We start from the raw sequence: 15,888 nt of genomic DNA, 5'->3' as shown, positions 1-15,888 counted from the left end.
CAGCAAATGACTGTGCGCTTGAAATTGGACAATTTTCGTCATGCGGCAGATTTTTCGTTTTTCAATTTGTACCCCAATATGTTCCCAAAAGAAACAGTGAAAAAATTTTTACTCAAAAATACAAAAAAAAGAATTATAATTCATCAACATAATTTAATTTTTTATAAATCTCAGGACGAATGCTAGACTATCAAAAATAAATCAGGACGCCTCAAAAGCATCTCAAAATCAGAACATGTCCTGCTAAATTAGGACAGATGATATCCTGTATATAGCTGTATATAGAGCCATTCCATATCAAAACGATACAGTTCTCGGATTTTCATGAAAAGTGTTAGTTTTGTTCCTTATCGTAAAATATTAAAACATTTTTTAATGGTCTATCAGGGTGCCCATTTCTATTTTAGGGTGGTCTTAAAAATCAAGTTTTTCCCTTTTCCAAAATTGATTTTTTTCAAAATTCATAACTTTCATATCAAATTCAAGCTAATGAGCCAGTCTTCATTGAAAAATTATTACACTTGCGAAAAAATTAATTTTGTTTTGCAGTTATTGATTGTCTTTTTTTATAGTCTGATCGGTTAAAGATAGAGGGCGCTATATTTTTTAATATTTTTTACATAACATGTCCGAGAGGCGTATTTTTGTCGTTTTTGAGTTATGATTTTTCAAATTTAATCGATGGTTCTAAATATCATTTTTTTTCTCCAAAAATTACGTTTTTTTTAATTCATAGATTTTTAACTTCTGAACCGATGCAAACGATCAATATATCAAATTAAAGCCAAAGAGCTGGTCTTCATTGAAAAATATAAATCACTCGCGAGATAATTGGTTTTTTTGGTTTACATGGGTTCAGGACCAAGGGTGATATATTTTTTTAATATTTTTTCTTGAAAGCTGAAAGTTTTATCACATAAAATATCCAAAACCAGAGATGTTCTAGTTTCTTTTCTCGTTTTTTGAGTTATGATTTTTCAAAGTTAACATGTTCTCGTCTTCGTACAATATTCCTCTGCGACTAGACTAGACCAATACGACTATTATCGCAAAACATTTTTTTTCCGGAGGTGTACTATTTTTTTTTAAAGAAGACTAGTTTATTAGTTTCTATTTGATACGTCGATCATCCCAATCGGTTCGGTAGTTCAAATATTATAAAATCTTTGAATAAAGCCATTTTTTGAAAAAGAGAAAAAAAATGATTTTCAGTTTTCAAGAAAAAAATATTTAAAAATCTGGCGCTCCTTGCAGAGGCGACGCGTGACCAAGTGAGCTACCCGTTCAATCAACAATGGTGTGTTTGTTTTCTATCGTTTCCATCAGCTTCGTTCAGCAGATAATCTTGAACTTCGAATCGCATTTTTACGCAAGGCGCAAGGCAAGGCATTAGTAGTAGTGATCGCTTCATACATAACTGATTGCGTTTGCTCTGCTGCACTTGAAGATGCAGAAAAGTGTTTGAATGACGGTGGGTGACGGTTAGTGATGAAAGGTTTGAACCCGGTAGTCATTCCTGCTTGGTTCGAGGTGTTGTGTTGTTTGCGAGCGGGTTGTGTGATGTAGTCAAGTGTAGCTCTCAGATTACATTTTTTCATGGTGGAGAAGCTCCACCCAAACAGCAAAAAAAACCGATATTCGGAAATGAAAATAACAAATAAATTACCTTTGATAATTCTCGTCCATGCTACAAATGTGAAGTAATTTTTTTTTTTATTTTTTTTTTGCGATTGTCTACCTGTTGACAGGTGAACGAGACGACGGGCCCTTTGGTCCCGAAATTATGTAAACTATAAAAAACAAATACAATTCATAATTACGAAAACGAAATACATGTACAGCGTTTTGAGGCACCAATATGTTCCCGAAAAATAAAATCCTATGTTAAAGTCCCAGAAGGTTGATTTTCGGCCAAATTTTTTTTTCGAGATGACACCAGATCTCGACTTTTTATGTGTTTTTAATTCATTTGTCATCGATTTTTTTTTCGATTTTCCAAATTTCATGCCATTTTCATTTTCAAATAATGATCAATTTCGTTAACGCATATATCAAATGGAATAACATCGCTTATCATGATAATTTTAACATATGGGAAATACATTTTTCGATTTTTTCCGATTTTCATTCAGAGTTTTCCGAAAAAAATTCTGATTTTTCTCTCCATAACATTGATCTATGGGAATACAACAATAAAAAATATATATATGAGCCGCCCACTTTGGAACGCAATAACTAAAGTATGTGTCGTCAAGTAGTAGGTTTTACATGAGATTTCGGCTTTCTTTAGTTTTTGTTTTGAAACTAAACTTTCTATGGTAAGTGTATCATTTTTTCTCTTTTAGTGATCGTTAATTTACTGTACAAAATCCCGGCAGCAAGCCAGCTGCCATCGGCGTTTGAGTGTGTTATTTAGGTACATGTTTCCTGAGTTTCTGTTTTCTTGAAATATTTCCTATACATTACCAGGAATCATCAGTTCATTAGACTGATTGATGTTTTTCGGTGGTAATATTCAACTGACGAATTACTTTGAAGTCAGTCAGAAAGTCCGTGCGTTTCAATCCATGTTCGTTTATTGAGAGCATATTTTCCTCAAGTGGGTCATTCCATTCAAGCAGTTCGTATTCAAGTGCACTGTTCCATCGTGGTTACACAGTATCACCCCTTTTGTGCAAGTCGGAGAAAGTGTTATTCACTCATCGTAACAGATTTATTACGCCTACGAACATTTAATTCACTTCCATGCTGGTACCGGAGTTAGGCCTAACATTGTGGAAATTGATTGTTCTGATTTGGTAGCAATCGGGTATAATTTTCCACGCGAAAGTGTTTCTGGTATTCATTGGAGTTGCGAATACACAATTGAGGATGTATCAAAACGACGTCAGAATTGTATGTAGCTAAGTGACACATACAATTTGAATGAAATATTCTTCATCACTTCAAGTTAATACTGAGTGCATTCGTACCGGAATTTATTATTTGCAATGAACATAATGATGAGGGACATTAATCTCTATTGCTGGCATAGCTTGAACGTGGCTATTTATCAATTGAAGTAGATTTCTCATCTACTTTGAGAAAATATTTGAGATTGACTTGTTAGGGAGTTATATATCATTAATTCTTGGTGATGTGGAACTAACCAGACTTATATTTATATAACAGCTACTGCAATTTATTTTATAATAAAAAAATGATGTGAAGTGTTCATGCAATCGATTAACTCAATCAATAGTTGAAATACGTGTAATCTATTCGATCAGCCCCTTTATTACTTTATTACTTTATTACAGAGAATCTAATAAGCAAACAATGTAAATTTTCTTTATAGTTACAATAACATTATACACTCAAAGCATTTATATATTTATCTAACAATTCCTAAATTTGACAGCCAAATGTGAGACCGTTTTAAAGCCAAACCATTTAATCTGTTTTGTATCATTGTCACGCTTCCTGGCAAATCATTTTGCTCGGTAGCACATGATATGCTGCTGCACTGCATGTTCCAGAGGACGGGGGTCGTTTATTTCGCACCTCATTGTGTCTATGTGGCACGGCGAATGCCTGAGGCAGTTTCCGTCGCGCCATTTTCTTGTCACTTTTCCGTACTCCTGACATCGCGGAATGCTCGCCAGGCTGCTGCCTGTCTACGGGAGGAAAGGTTTTTGTTTCCACCATCGCGCCATCGGAACGAAAACGAAGCTAATGTAAATTTATGCCAGCTAGACAAGCTTGATTTTTGTGTGTGTGATTTGCAAACTCTTCTGTTTTCTTTTTTTCGTTTCTAGATCACATGCTGGGAAAGGATGTGATGGTGAAGGCAGTTTTTTGCGGTGTTTGAATAAGTAAAGGTTTCTTTTTGGCGAAAAATTGAACATTGCGCCATGAATGAGAATAACTCGCTTAGAAATGAACTTATTATGCAAAGCTATTCAATGTTTCGCGGTTCAGTGTGTACACAGTTTTATCAATACTACTTTAGAGCTGCAAGTAACATGTTGTGTGTATCCACATTTATGTACACCACCATCAATTCTTTCATTCACTACCACTCATAAAACCCTTTCCTTTTGCGGCTTCCATAATTTCAATCATAAAACAATTAGACGGAGTTCCTGTTTCGTTGTGGCGTTCTCCTCGCGCGTTGTGTCTCCAATTCCAATGAGTTGATGAGTCAATATCGGCGTTTGACAATGTATGTTCTTCTAAATGAATAAAAAAATAAATAAATTAATAAATAAATAAATAAACAAATATATAAATAAATAAATAAATAAATAAACGAATAAATAAATAAATTAAGTTAACACTAGAACTACCGAAACCGTCAATTTGACGGATTTCAAATTTTATGGTCACAAATTTTATATAATTTTTATGTATTGTTCTAAAATTTTATGATGACTTTTCATGAGATGTAAGGATAGTTTTTTATTCATATTCAATTTCTGTTTATCGGCTTTAACTTCCATAATCAGTACCACCTATACCTATTTCTACCGAGACCCGTCAAATTAACGGATCTGGCAATTTCAAAGTTTATAAGAATCTATGCATCAATCACGGAATAGTGGACATCAATACGTATTTACATTCAATTAGACATGCAATTTCGTACAGTATACGAACAATAGTTGTCCGATATGTTTTGAGTTCGGAGCAGTTAGAAAATTTAGACTGTGAACAATAGAGAAAGTATTATCACTCTATGATAATAAAATTGTTATAAAAGAGTAAATAAAGCTTCTCCACAGGATGATATTGAATATGAGTCTAACTGAGAGTAAAAGACAGTTAGCAAAAGTAAGAGATTAAAAAAATGCGAAATTTTTTCCATTGTTATAACGTGTATTTTTGTGTCCAGAAAATGGGGACCTTCTTTTGTCGCGAAACGACGTGCAGAAATCGATTTTCAGAAATTATGAGATTCATTCGAACGCTCGATTACAAACTGATAAATTTGGATTAGTTTCTGAAACATGGAAACCATTCATTGAGAACAGCCGCGCTTGTTACAAACCTGATCAAAATAAAACAATAAACGAGCTGTTTCCTACAAAGGTATGCAGTATATGCCAAATAAATCGAACAAGTTCGGAATCAAATTTTGGTTAGCTGTAGACGTGAAGAGTTAATATCTTATAAATAGCTTCCCTTACTTTGGTAAAGATGAACTTAGACCATCAGGGGTACCATTGAACGAATTTGTAGTATTTAATCTACCAAGCAATTATGTGAACTGTGGAAGAAATATCACTACAGATATTTTTTTACAAATATGGAACTCGCAAAAAACAAGTCTTGTTGGAACTGTGCGATCAAATAGAATAGAATTGTCAGGAACAGCTGAAGTGGTGAAAGATAACATGGCTCTTTACTCTACAAAACTGACAATTTATAAAACTAAACCTCGCAAAAAAGTACTGCTTCTTAGTTCTAAGCATAGATCCGTAAAAATAGATTCCAATAGAAAACAAATACCTGAAATTGTATCGTTTTACAATAAAACCAAGTTTGGAGTAGATTTATTTGACCAGATAGCACGCTAATATAGCGTAAAAACAGGGTCTCGTAGATGACCATTTCAAGTGTTCTACAATATTTTGGACTTGGCAGCAATCAATTCGTGGATTTTATACAAAGAGACTTGTGATGGGAACATAACCAGGAATCAATTTTTGTTTCAATTGGCAGAAGAACTTTCCGATGAATATAAGTGCTGCAGAGAACAAGCTCACTACAAAAAAACAACCGAATAAAGCAATGGATTGTACTACAGAAAACTCAACAATAAGACCTCAAGAACGAAAAACTTGCCAAATACAATTGTGCAACAAAAACAGAGCGATGTATACTTGCAATACATGCAAAAAATACGTTTGTGGCAAGTGTTCATCCAGAATAACATGTTCTTGAAGACATATAAATGTAAATATAAACCGTTCTTGTTTATTTTTTATTATAAACATATAAAGTGTTATATGAAATGTTGTTTTTGCCAAATCACATTCTTTTATTAATATAAACTCAGTCGAAAATACAACAAAAGCACTTATCATAAATCCGTCAATTTGACGGGTACGGTAGAACTAGGTATACATCAAATGTCGGTAGCTCTAGCGTTAAATGCTGCTGAAGAAGGCTGTTGGAATTCTCGACCTGTATATTGCATAACATTATCTAGATCAGCGTTACTCAACCTTTTTTTCATAGAGGCCACAAACATGTGCTAGTCATGGTGCCACGGGCCGCAAAGAAAAACAAAATAAATGAAGAATAGTGATGTTCAAGACACGATCGCACTGTTAACATAGAACTACGAAATTATTGCCGGCGAGCACAAACATTGGACAAATTTAATAAAAACTCTCTGATACAAACATTTAATAGCAATGACAAGGGCCGACAAATGAAAGCCTTCACTGAGGAGCGTGAACGCTTCGCGAAACAATTTGGGTAGATTGTCAAATTATTTCTAAACATCAACGTGTACTGTTGATTGCTCGCTGGCTAGACCAAGCAATGAAATCGGAATACTGAACTTCTTGAATATCTAAGTAGTTTTTTAGTATCTCCTAGCAAAATTACTTTCCCAACGCAGAACGAAACATGAATCCGAAATCCGAATCAAACCTATTATGTGGTAACTGCGAAGGCGAAGGCAATACCATTGAAAAAAAATAAACTTCAGTTTTTACCGAAGAACACAACTTTCAGGGTTGAAAAATACCTTACGTCACTTTCAGCTTTCAAACCACGAAAGTTGAATGATCGATTGAAAAAATCACAAATCAGCCATTCAGGATTTATCAGTCATCCAAGCAACAAGGCTGTCTAAATAGTATTTTTCAAGGCCGGGTTGTTTAGTTTGGTTTTTCAAATTGGTCTTTTTCAAAGCTAGAGGCGAATAAATTGAGAAAGTTTAAACCCTCTACAACTGAAAACAACATAATTTCATCAAAAAATCCAAACACACTCCTGAATTAACTGAATCAACCAGCTGAAAATGGTTGATTCTTGATTCATTCACGAGAACAGTATACACACTTAGAACAATACACGTAACGCATACAGTATGTATAGCGGCACTTTCTCGTACTACATACAATGCGGTTCCAGGCGATTATATATTTGTCCCACACCACCGTTATCTATTTGATAATGCATAACGCATAAGATCAACAATTCGTACAATCTCCACGGTGTGAAAACCGACGACGTACCTTTTATTTAATATTTCTCTTCTGCTTTGATTCCGCTCTACACTATGCTTGTTTATAGCATATTCTGAAGATGCATTCTGTGACAAAAAAAAGTTCAACACAGTAGCAAAATAGAAACTGATATTGGCCTGGGCGAGCACAATATTTAGAGAACTTTCGCTGCCAGCTAACATGCATTGACAAATCTTGACTAAGGTACTCATATTTATAGTTTTTTTTTTGTGATTTCAATAATTTGCTTTCGAAGCAGTTTTGAGATATAGAAACAAGTTTTTGGATCAATTAGTAAACAGCATTACTTATGCACCTTTTATCTTTTTTTTTTATCTCATTTATTTATTTATTTAAGGCTCATTAGCATTTTTAGCTGTAACAGAGCCGAATTTTAATCGTGTACATGTCACATGGTTATCATATCTATAATTAGCACATTACACAGTTGCCATTCGCCAGTATTCCTTCTATAGCCATCTAGGCGTAAGAGTATTCTTTCTGTTCTTCCATTATCCAGTTGGTCCACCGGACAGCGGAGACAGTTGATTGATCATTGTTGAGTTATTTATAGAACAGCAGCCCGATGTGTCTTGCAGAGCAGAGCAGTTGTATGGATGAATCGATCTTATTTCGACCGTGGATCGATCTCCATCGCTGATGATTGTTGCGTGGACGAAGCTATTCTGTAACAACACAAAGATGGTCAATGAGGGCCCTGAGTTTTGAACTCACGATCGATCGCTTACTAAGCGAACGCGCAACCAATGTGGCTACGGAGACCCCCTAGCTTTTATCTTTCGAATGAAGAGATTTTGTACAACTGACAAAAGGTGTTAACACTGGAAACTTTGCACCCGAAACGTAACGCTCTTATTTCAGAAATTTTGAACATACACTCCAGAACAGATTTAAATATGATGTGATGCAAAACACAGCTGCACCCTTCACCAGACGGCATGCAGATCAACGTGGTGATCCCGTCGAACAAAATTGCACCATACAGTCTAACATCTATCGTTCATTGTTCCTCAGAATCGAGCAGAACCATTGTATTTGACATCAGCATCGGGAAAGACTACTGTTTGATTCTGGACCGAGACGAATTGAATGATGATGATGATGTTTTGAATTATGAAGGTTTTTACATTCATCAGTTCATTCGCCTCTTGCCTTGAAAGAAACCAATTTGGAAAACTCAACTAAACTCTTGGGCTTGAGAAAGGTTATTCGAAAGTCTCGCTGTTGTCTGGTCGGTAGCCAGATGACTGATGAATTGTGAATATTGTGTTTTGAAATCGCGAATGGCTGCAATTGCATTTCGAGCGACCAACTCGTGCCTGTCTTATTTGCAGTGATATTTGAATATTGTACCTCCCCCATACACACTCGGCCAGAAGAACATGATAGGAAAATGTGTATTCTTCCAATTTTTCTTATTTTAAATCATTCATGGGTTAGTAAGGGTTAGGGAGCAGTAATGTATAAATTACCGAAAAAAATTGAAGAATTTCCGATTCGATTGGAATGCAAACCATTGAAATTAGTTCATAGTTAAAATAAATATTAACAATGAAACTATTTCATAGAAAACCGTCACCAGTTTTTTGATTAGGTACCATTACTAAAAGACGTAGTCTTATGTCAAAAATGGTAATGTTTTCATATTCATATTCATTCGTTGCGTGGACACCGACTGGACAACATCGTTGCTGGACGGCGAGGGATCGAGTGCCTTTCTCAAGGCAATGAGGGTGGAGGTGTAGTGCTGGAGTAGAGTAAAGTTTTCCAAGGGCCTTTCTCAAGGCTAGAGACGATTGAACTGAAAAAGTTTAAATCTCTATAATACAAAAACCTAACCAACCATATTCATATTGTCATATAGATATTTTCATTTTTATTCGACAGGATTAGCTCACATGATCGGTTTAAATGTATTTAATAGATATGATTTACTAATACCACTTAACTAGACAAGTAACTAATGTGTAGAAGTGGATTGTATTAACCTCCGTTATTCTCATCTCATGTTTTCTAAATTATTTCTTAAGTTTTTGTCGTTGTTACACATACAAAATGATAACGGGCCAGGCGGGCCGCAGTTTGAGTATAGCTGATCTAGGTCAACAAAACAAAAATTATGAATTTATGAAATCTCTTTACCAGAAGTCCAATTTCAAATCATTCATCATTCAGGGAACCATTTGCATTGCATCTATTGCATCAATGTCAACACATTTTCAATAGTTTGTTTGGTTCATCACAAGATTCCCGAGGACGCAAGTGTGATATAATTCAATTATATTAAAATGATATTAAGCTGACATATCATCGCATGTTTGCCGCATGTTCGCACTCTCGGTTCTCACTCTTTCGCACTGGAGCCAAGAGTGGCAAGCAATCGAGGCCGCCCGCAACCAGCTGTCAAGAGTGTCGTACTTCCACCCCAACCATATTGGATCAAATCTGAATTTATACACTCCCGTATGGTGCACCCTTGTATACACATATTTGGGATTCCCTCCGGTAATGCGGAAATATTTCATATTTAAGGCATCCCTCCCGCGGCATCCGACCACGTGCCGTCGGAACCGTCGTCGTTCGCATTTTCGACAATGTGATAATATGCGCGCTCTTTGTGCTCGGGCTGCATTTCAACCTCATCGGAAACATCGCACATGTGTGACGGTATTTTTTATCAACATGACAAACAACATGGTAACTCCCCGATCCTTCGCGGAACGCCCGGCCCGATGCCGAAAAGTGACGGTGAAGAGCGTTGAAGGTACGCACGCAATCGTAAATGATAATCAGATATTTATGAATTGATAAATCGTTTTGTTTCAATATTGTATATTTATTTTATCGTCGCAATAAAATATTCCCCTCAGGAAGCTTTAATTTCCGCAAGCGGTGCTCCACTTTCGACGTCACGCTGCGATTTATTGAAATCGTAACAACATTTGCATTCGATTGACACAGAAATTATTGGCCAACGAATGACACTCACGCAGCGAAATTAGTGTTGAATGAAACTGAAATCGTGAAACGCAATATGATGGTGAAATATGAACATCTATACAAAAACATTTATGAAATCAGTCAGCCACTGCCCGGTCTCTCTCAGAGTTTTTTTAAACTTTGCTCAAATGATACTCAAATTCACAAATACCATTATCATATGATCAATTTTGATTGCGATTGATTTTCTTCATGGACGTTAATAACAATTTAAATTCTTGTGTATTTTTTTCCATTTTATTTTTAACGTAGTATTCAGAATGTTATTTCCCGACACATTTTCTGTGCATCATATAATACGTCTTACTAAGGTGTATCGATAAATATCTTCAAACAATTTTTTCATCAAAAAATCTTATAATAAAAAAAATATAAATACGCGGCACAACATATTTTTACATATTTTCTGGCATTTCGAAATATTGAAAAAAAAAATATAACTTTGAGACCAATTCTGCTCTAATTTTAATATATGTGTCTTTTTTTTCTACATGCGGCGTAATTTTTTCCTGAATTTTTAAGGGCATTGCCAGACACAAAAACAATTATCTTCATCATCTGCAGTATTATTTTTGTTTTCTTGAAATTGATTATTTATTGTATTGGTGGTTTTCAATTGTAAGATTAAAATTAAAAAATAATAATAATTTGGATTTTTTTAAAGTATTCTTCTCATTAATCCGAATGATCTTTCCACAAGGACTTTATTTTTCTCACCGAGCTCCAGCGTACATTTGTTTTTCTTTCTTTATTAACCCTTTCAGGACCATAAGGTTACGGTACCTTATTAAATCAATTTAGCTATATGTTATGAATCAATAGGCACCCTAAAAACATAATTTATACTAAAAATTCAAAAAACTTTTACCTTTTTTTTTTTTAAATTTATGGCACAAATATGTCCCTATGGTTGCTATTATGTATTGCCAGTAAAAATAATAAAAAGGTACATTCCGAAATATTAAAATAAAAAAAATAATTTACAATGGTTACGTGAATATTTAATTAATCCATGATTTTTGCTTGGGACATCGGCGTCCCCGTGGTCGTGAAAGGGTTAAAGAGATTTTCAGCCAAAGGCTGGTTCATCTCCAATACTCCAGCGTATTGCTGACACCTATGAATTTGGTAAACCATCTGAATCCAATGTAAAGATAATCTCATACATTTTAAGATACGAGAAAAAAAAAATCTTTGTACAGCACAATGCTCAATTTGAAGCACAAAACAAAATTTAAATAAATATTAGAGCAGTACTGGGTGTCTACATTAAAAAAATGCCCAAAGGTCAAAACATTATTTTTTGACGTAGAACTACGTTTTTCATTAGGGGTGCCAAATCAGACAACAGGTCACGATTTTATGAATTAAAGTTAACGTTAATAACTATTTTTATCGCGAACGGATTTTGACGATTTACATACCAAACGAATCGGAAATTCCCTAAGATTTGTTTGTTATGCCATATATTACAATCCCCTGGTGTTCAAACGGTTTAAATTGATGAAAACTTGAAGAATTGAAGAAAATCATTTTCCTATACATTTGTTCTGTCCATTTGTGAGCTTCCCTACCCATGCTGTCAATAACGAGCAACGAAGGGGAATATTTGCCTGGAGTATAATAATAAGGCAAACTTTCATTCTTCGTGGGACACTCGAATGGTGAACATCGTTTGCTGGACGGGCCTCGTCGGGAGATCGAATGCCTTTCTCAAGGTATTAGTGATAGTGGAGTAGTTCAACAGAAGTGTTCCCCAAGGGCCTTTTTGAAGGCTAGAGACGAATGAAAATGAAGAAGTTTAAAGTTTTTTTGCCCCAATAAGGAAGGAAGGAGGGCAAATTTCAGTATCGTTCTGTATTCGAAGCAATGAATATCGCTTGTCCTTTTTTGGTTTGGGTCATCACATGTCTCCGTTTCGGATTGAGCTGCAGACGCGACCAAATTACTCACTCGCTGATGTATCTGGCATTGCAATCATTACATTGAATGCCGCCATTTCATAAGGTTCTGAACTACACAATTTGTGTGGGGAATCATCAAGCTAGGCTATCATCGGTTCACCAAAAAAAAAAAGCTGGAATTTTGTTTGTGATTTGGATTCACATGACAGTAGCAAAAATTTATCCTCTAAGGATGGCCGCTGCGCTTACCTCGAAAGTGAGAAAGTAATTCCACATTTCTTGAGGCCAGTAATATTAACAAAGGGTTCTTTTTAAGAATAGCGAAAAATGAACATTTCGTAGCGTTCTAAAAAATAATATTCGAAGTTATAAACAAGCAACTTGAATAAATTAACAGCGTAGTTCTACGTCAACAATGCGGTCTTGTCTTGGACACAACCTCCTATATTTTTTTAAATTCAAGAAAAATTACGCTACATGTGGAAAAAACAATACATACAAACGCATTTAAATAAAAATTATAGCAAAAGTGGGTGTCAAAGTAATATTTGTTTTTAAAAATTTAGAAATGCCTGAATATATATATGATTTTTTTTGTACCGTGAAAAACACACTAAAAATTACGGGAAAATCACATATATTTAAAATAGACGTAGGAAGAAATGTGAACACAAACTTGAGTAGTGTTGAATCTCGAAATAAAAAAAATAATTTAAAATTCAAATAGAAATTAATTTAAAATTTTTTTAGTGTTTGATTTTTTGATGAAAAAATAGTTTGAAAATATTGATCGACACACCTTTGTAAGATATACTTTCAGTATTTTTTTTCACATTTTTGTCCCAAAGCTATTGAGAATGGCGTGAAAAAAAAACGAAAAGGTGCTTTATTCACCATAGATACTATGTTGTACTATATAAAAACTCAAATATATGGTGCTACTGTCAAAATTTCATATTTAGTATTCTATACAATATTTTCCGTACAGATCGGGATTTGGTTTGGGGCACTTTTTACTCCCTTACCCAGCCAGGCCCTTTGGAAATATAAAAAAAAATATTTTTTTTGTACCGCGCTACACTGAAAAAATATCTGAAAAAATCACACATATCTAGAAAAGCCGTAGGAACACATTTTAATATGAATTAGAGTAGTACTGAATCTCTAAATCCAAAAAAAAAAAAATCCTAAATTTCAATACTCGTTTTTTTGTATTTCAATTTTTGTTGAAATTTTTTTTGGATAATTTTTCTTAATAAACCGTAGTGAGATGCATATTTAGTATTTTTTTTTCAAATTTTTATCGTGAAGCTTTTGAGAACGGCGTGAACTAAACGAAAAAGTACGTTTTTCACCATAGACCCTATGTTAAACCACATAGGGGTTCAAAAAACCGCCAACATTTTATATTTGATATCCTATACAATATTTGCCATACAGCTGGTGATTTGGTTTGGGGGCACTTCTTACTCCCGGCCAGGACTTTTCCACCAAACAAACAAATGCTTCTTTTTACTTATATTCTAGAATCTAGATGATAAATGTTATACCGTGTGTGTCAAAAATTCATCATCTCGTTTCATTGTTCCGATTGTTCCGAGCCCTCGATTACACGGATTCAGCCTGTTTGGTGCTTCGTTCTGACAGTTTCTTAATCCGATGAATTGCAGGTTCAATATCTTCTTAATACACATAACGTTATTCACTGAGGCTCAGCAGCACAGGCTACCACATCCAAAATTAATCTGTCAAAAAGAGTCAAATATTTGGCTTCGGGCAACAGTGTATGAGCACCCTTATTGATTAAGACTTTTTCGAACCTTCGACTTTATTAATGATTTTAATGGTAATTATTTCTACCGAATATTTCGAGTAATGTTCGTCAAATAAGGATTCCGAAATCTGGATAGGAACCGATTTTTGGAATGCTTCATCGCAGATCGTTCAAGTTAACTTTATTTATTAGTTTGGGCTGTCTGAGCTAATAGGAAACAACTGTTTCGACGTGTTTACATTGAAATTATCCAGGTTTTTCGACTGGAAAAGCATAATACTTCAAAATCAGACACCGCACCATACAACAACAAATCCATACTTATCTTATTGTTTCGGTCCCAATACTTTTTTGAATTGAATTGGGAAACTCTGTACTATATAGTAATAAGATTTTTTTTACCGTAATAAAAATAACTGGCTCCAGAGAGGATCGAACTCACGACCTTCGCGTTATTAGCACGACGCTCTAACCAACTGAGCTATGGAGCCACTTGGATGTTTGCTGTTCATTTTTTAATTTTATCAAACAAATTATAAAAGGTCTATGAAAGATATTACAAGCAGACGATCACAGATTTCGAAAACACACATTTTAGTCATAAAAACACCGAAAACACAGGGCGTCTGACTCTAGTAGTAACCAATTTCGGTTATCATTCCTCTCGAATAAAAAAAAAATATTATTGCGTCGGCCGGGAATCGAACCCGGATCAACTGCTTGGAAGGCAACTATGCTGACCATTACACCACCGACGCTATGTGGTAGTCTGTTTACTTATGACAACCATGGTTTAGTATCATTGACTCTTATTTTTTAAATTATTTTTGGTCTTTTTGAAAATCAATTATTTTTTCAGTGCTTCACATGCATAAATTTTTAAATTTCATATACCTTTTCCTGACATAATGCTAGAAAGAACAAAAAACAAAAACTTGTATAAAATTCTTGCGTTTTTCAGTTGAATATAATATTTTATCTTTAATTCATGAAAAATGGAAAAATCGGCATATGAGAGGACAGAACCCTGCAATCTTTACCGGGATACTCAGTCTATCGATAAAATATAAAATATTTTTTTTGATTGTTGATAAAATTGTTTTAACTTCGCTAACAATACAGAACAAGAATAAACATAATATACTGCACAAAAATGGGAGTATATATTTAGTATATGGAGGAATATTTTTTAAAGTATATTTTTGAATAACAGACGTACAGCGTCGGTGGTGTAATGGTCAGCATAGTTGCCTTCCAAGCAGTTGATCCGGGTTCGATTCCCGGCCGACGCAGAATGTTTTTACTAAAGGAAAGGGCATTGATTAAAACAGATTCCATCTAATTCAGGAACGACGACAAAAGCCGTTTTATTCCCTTTGTTCCCGAAGGCGAATGGCGTGACTCTATTTTGTCACTAGGTGAGATTTGAAGTGTAAGTGAAACGATTATTATTATTTAATTATTATCTTTTCATCAACTTTTTTTTTCGTGAATAACTCAGCTGCAGAAACGTTCCAATTTGATATTGCTATTCGCAATGACGGCGGAATGGTGTCGACATCTGGATACGACATTAGTTTGTATGAGGCCAACTATTCTCTATCAGATTAGTCGGCCCTAAGGTTTTTAATTACTAAAATATGTATGATTTTTTTTCTTTGCGTTATTTACCTACTAGCAGCTCTGACCCTTATTTAAAAAAAAAATGTAAAATATAAAAATAAATAAAATAAATAAATAACCCATCAAAGTACAGACCGATAACGTGCCTATCGAGTCTGTACAAAATACTGAGCAGCATAATTACCGCCAAAGTTTCTGCTCACTGCGAACAGCATCACATCATCGCAGAAGAGTAGAAAGGATGCAGGAAAAATACGCATGGCTGCAAAGACCAGGCCATCATCGACGCAGCCATAGTCGGCCAGGCGGTATATAACCAGCGGAACCTAAGTATGGCCTACAT

General features: G+C 34.7%; 3 non-coding genes across 3 annotated transcripts; 1 reads left to right on the top strand and 2 right to left on the bottom strand.

Moving 5' to 3' along the window:
- Positions 1-14,339: 14,339 nt before the first annotated feature.
- Positions 14,340-14,413, bottom strand: Trnai-aau (transfer RNA isoleucine (anticodon AAU)). The gene has a single exon. It is a non-coding gene; the product is annotated as a tRNA-Ile (tRNA).
- Positions 14,414-14,608: 195 nt separating this feature from the next.
- Trnag-ucc (transfer RNA glycine (anticodon UCC)) lies at positions 14,609-14,680 on the bottom strand. Its single transcript has one exon. It is a non-coding gene; the product is annotated as a tRNA-Gly (tRNA).
- Positions 14,681-15,142: 462 nt separating this feature from the next.
- Positions 15,143-15,214, top strand: Trnag-ucc (transfer RNA glycine (anticodon UCC)). Its single transcript has one exon. It is a non-coding gene; the product is annotated as a tRNA-Gly (tRNA).
- Positions 15,215-15,888: the final 674 nt, after the last annotated feature.

The sequence above is a fragment of the Toxorhynchites rutilus genome, chromosome 3 (assembly GCF_029784135.1).
Source record: "Toxorhynchites rutilus septentrionalis strain SRP chromosome 3, ASM2978413v1, whole genome shotgun sequence".
NCBI classification, from domain to species: domain Eukaryota; kingdom Metazoa; phylum Arthropoda; class Insecta; order Diptera; family Culicidae; genus Toxorhynchites; species Toxorhynchites rutilus.
This window is presented reverse-complemented; position numbering and strand designations above follow the sequence as displayed.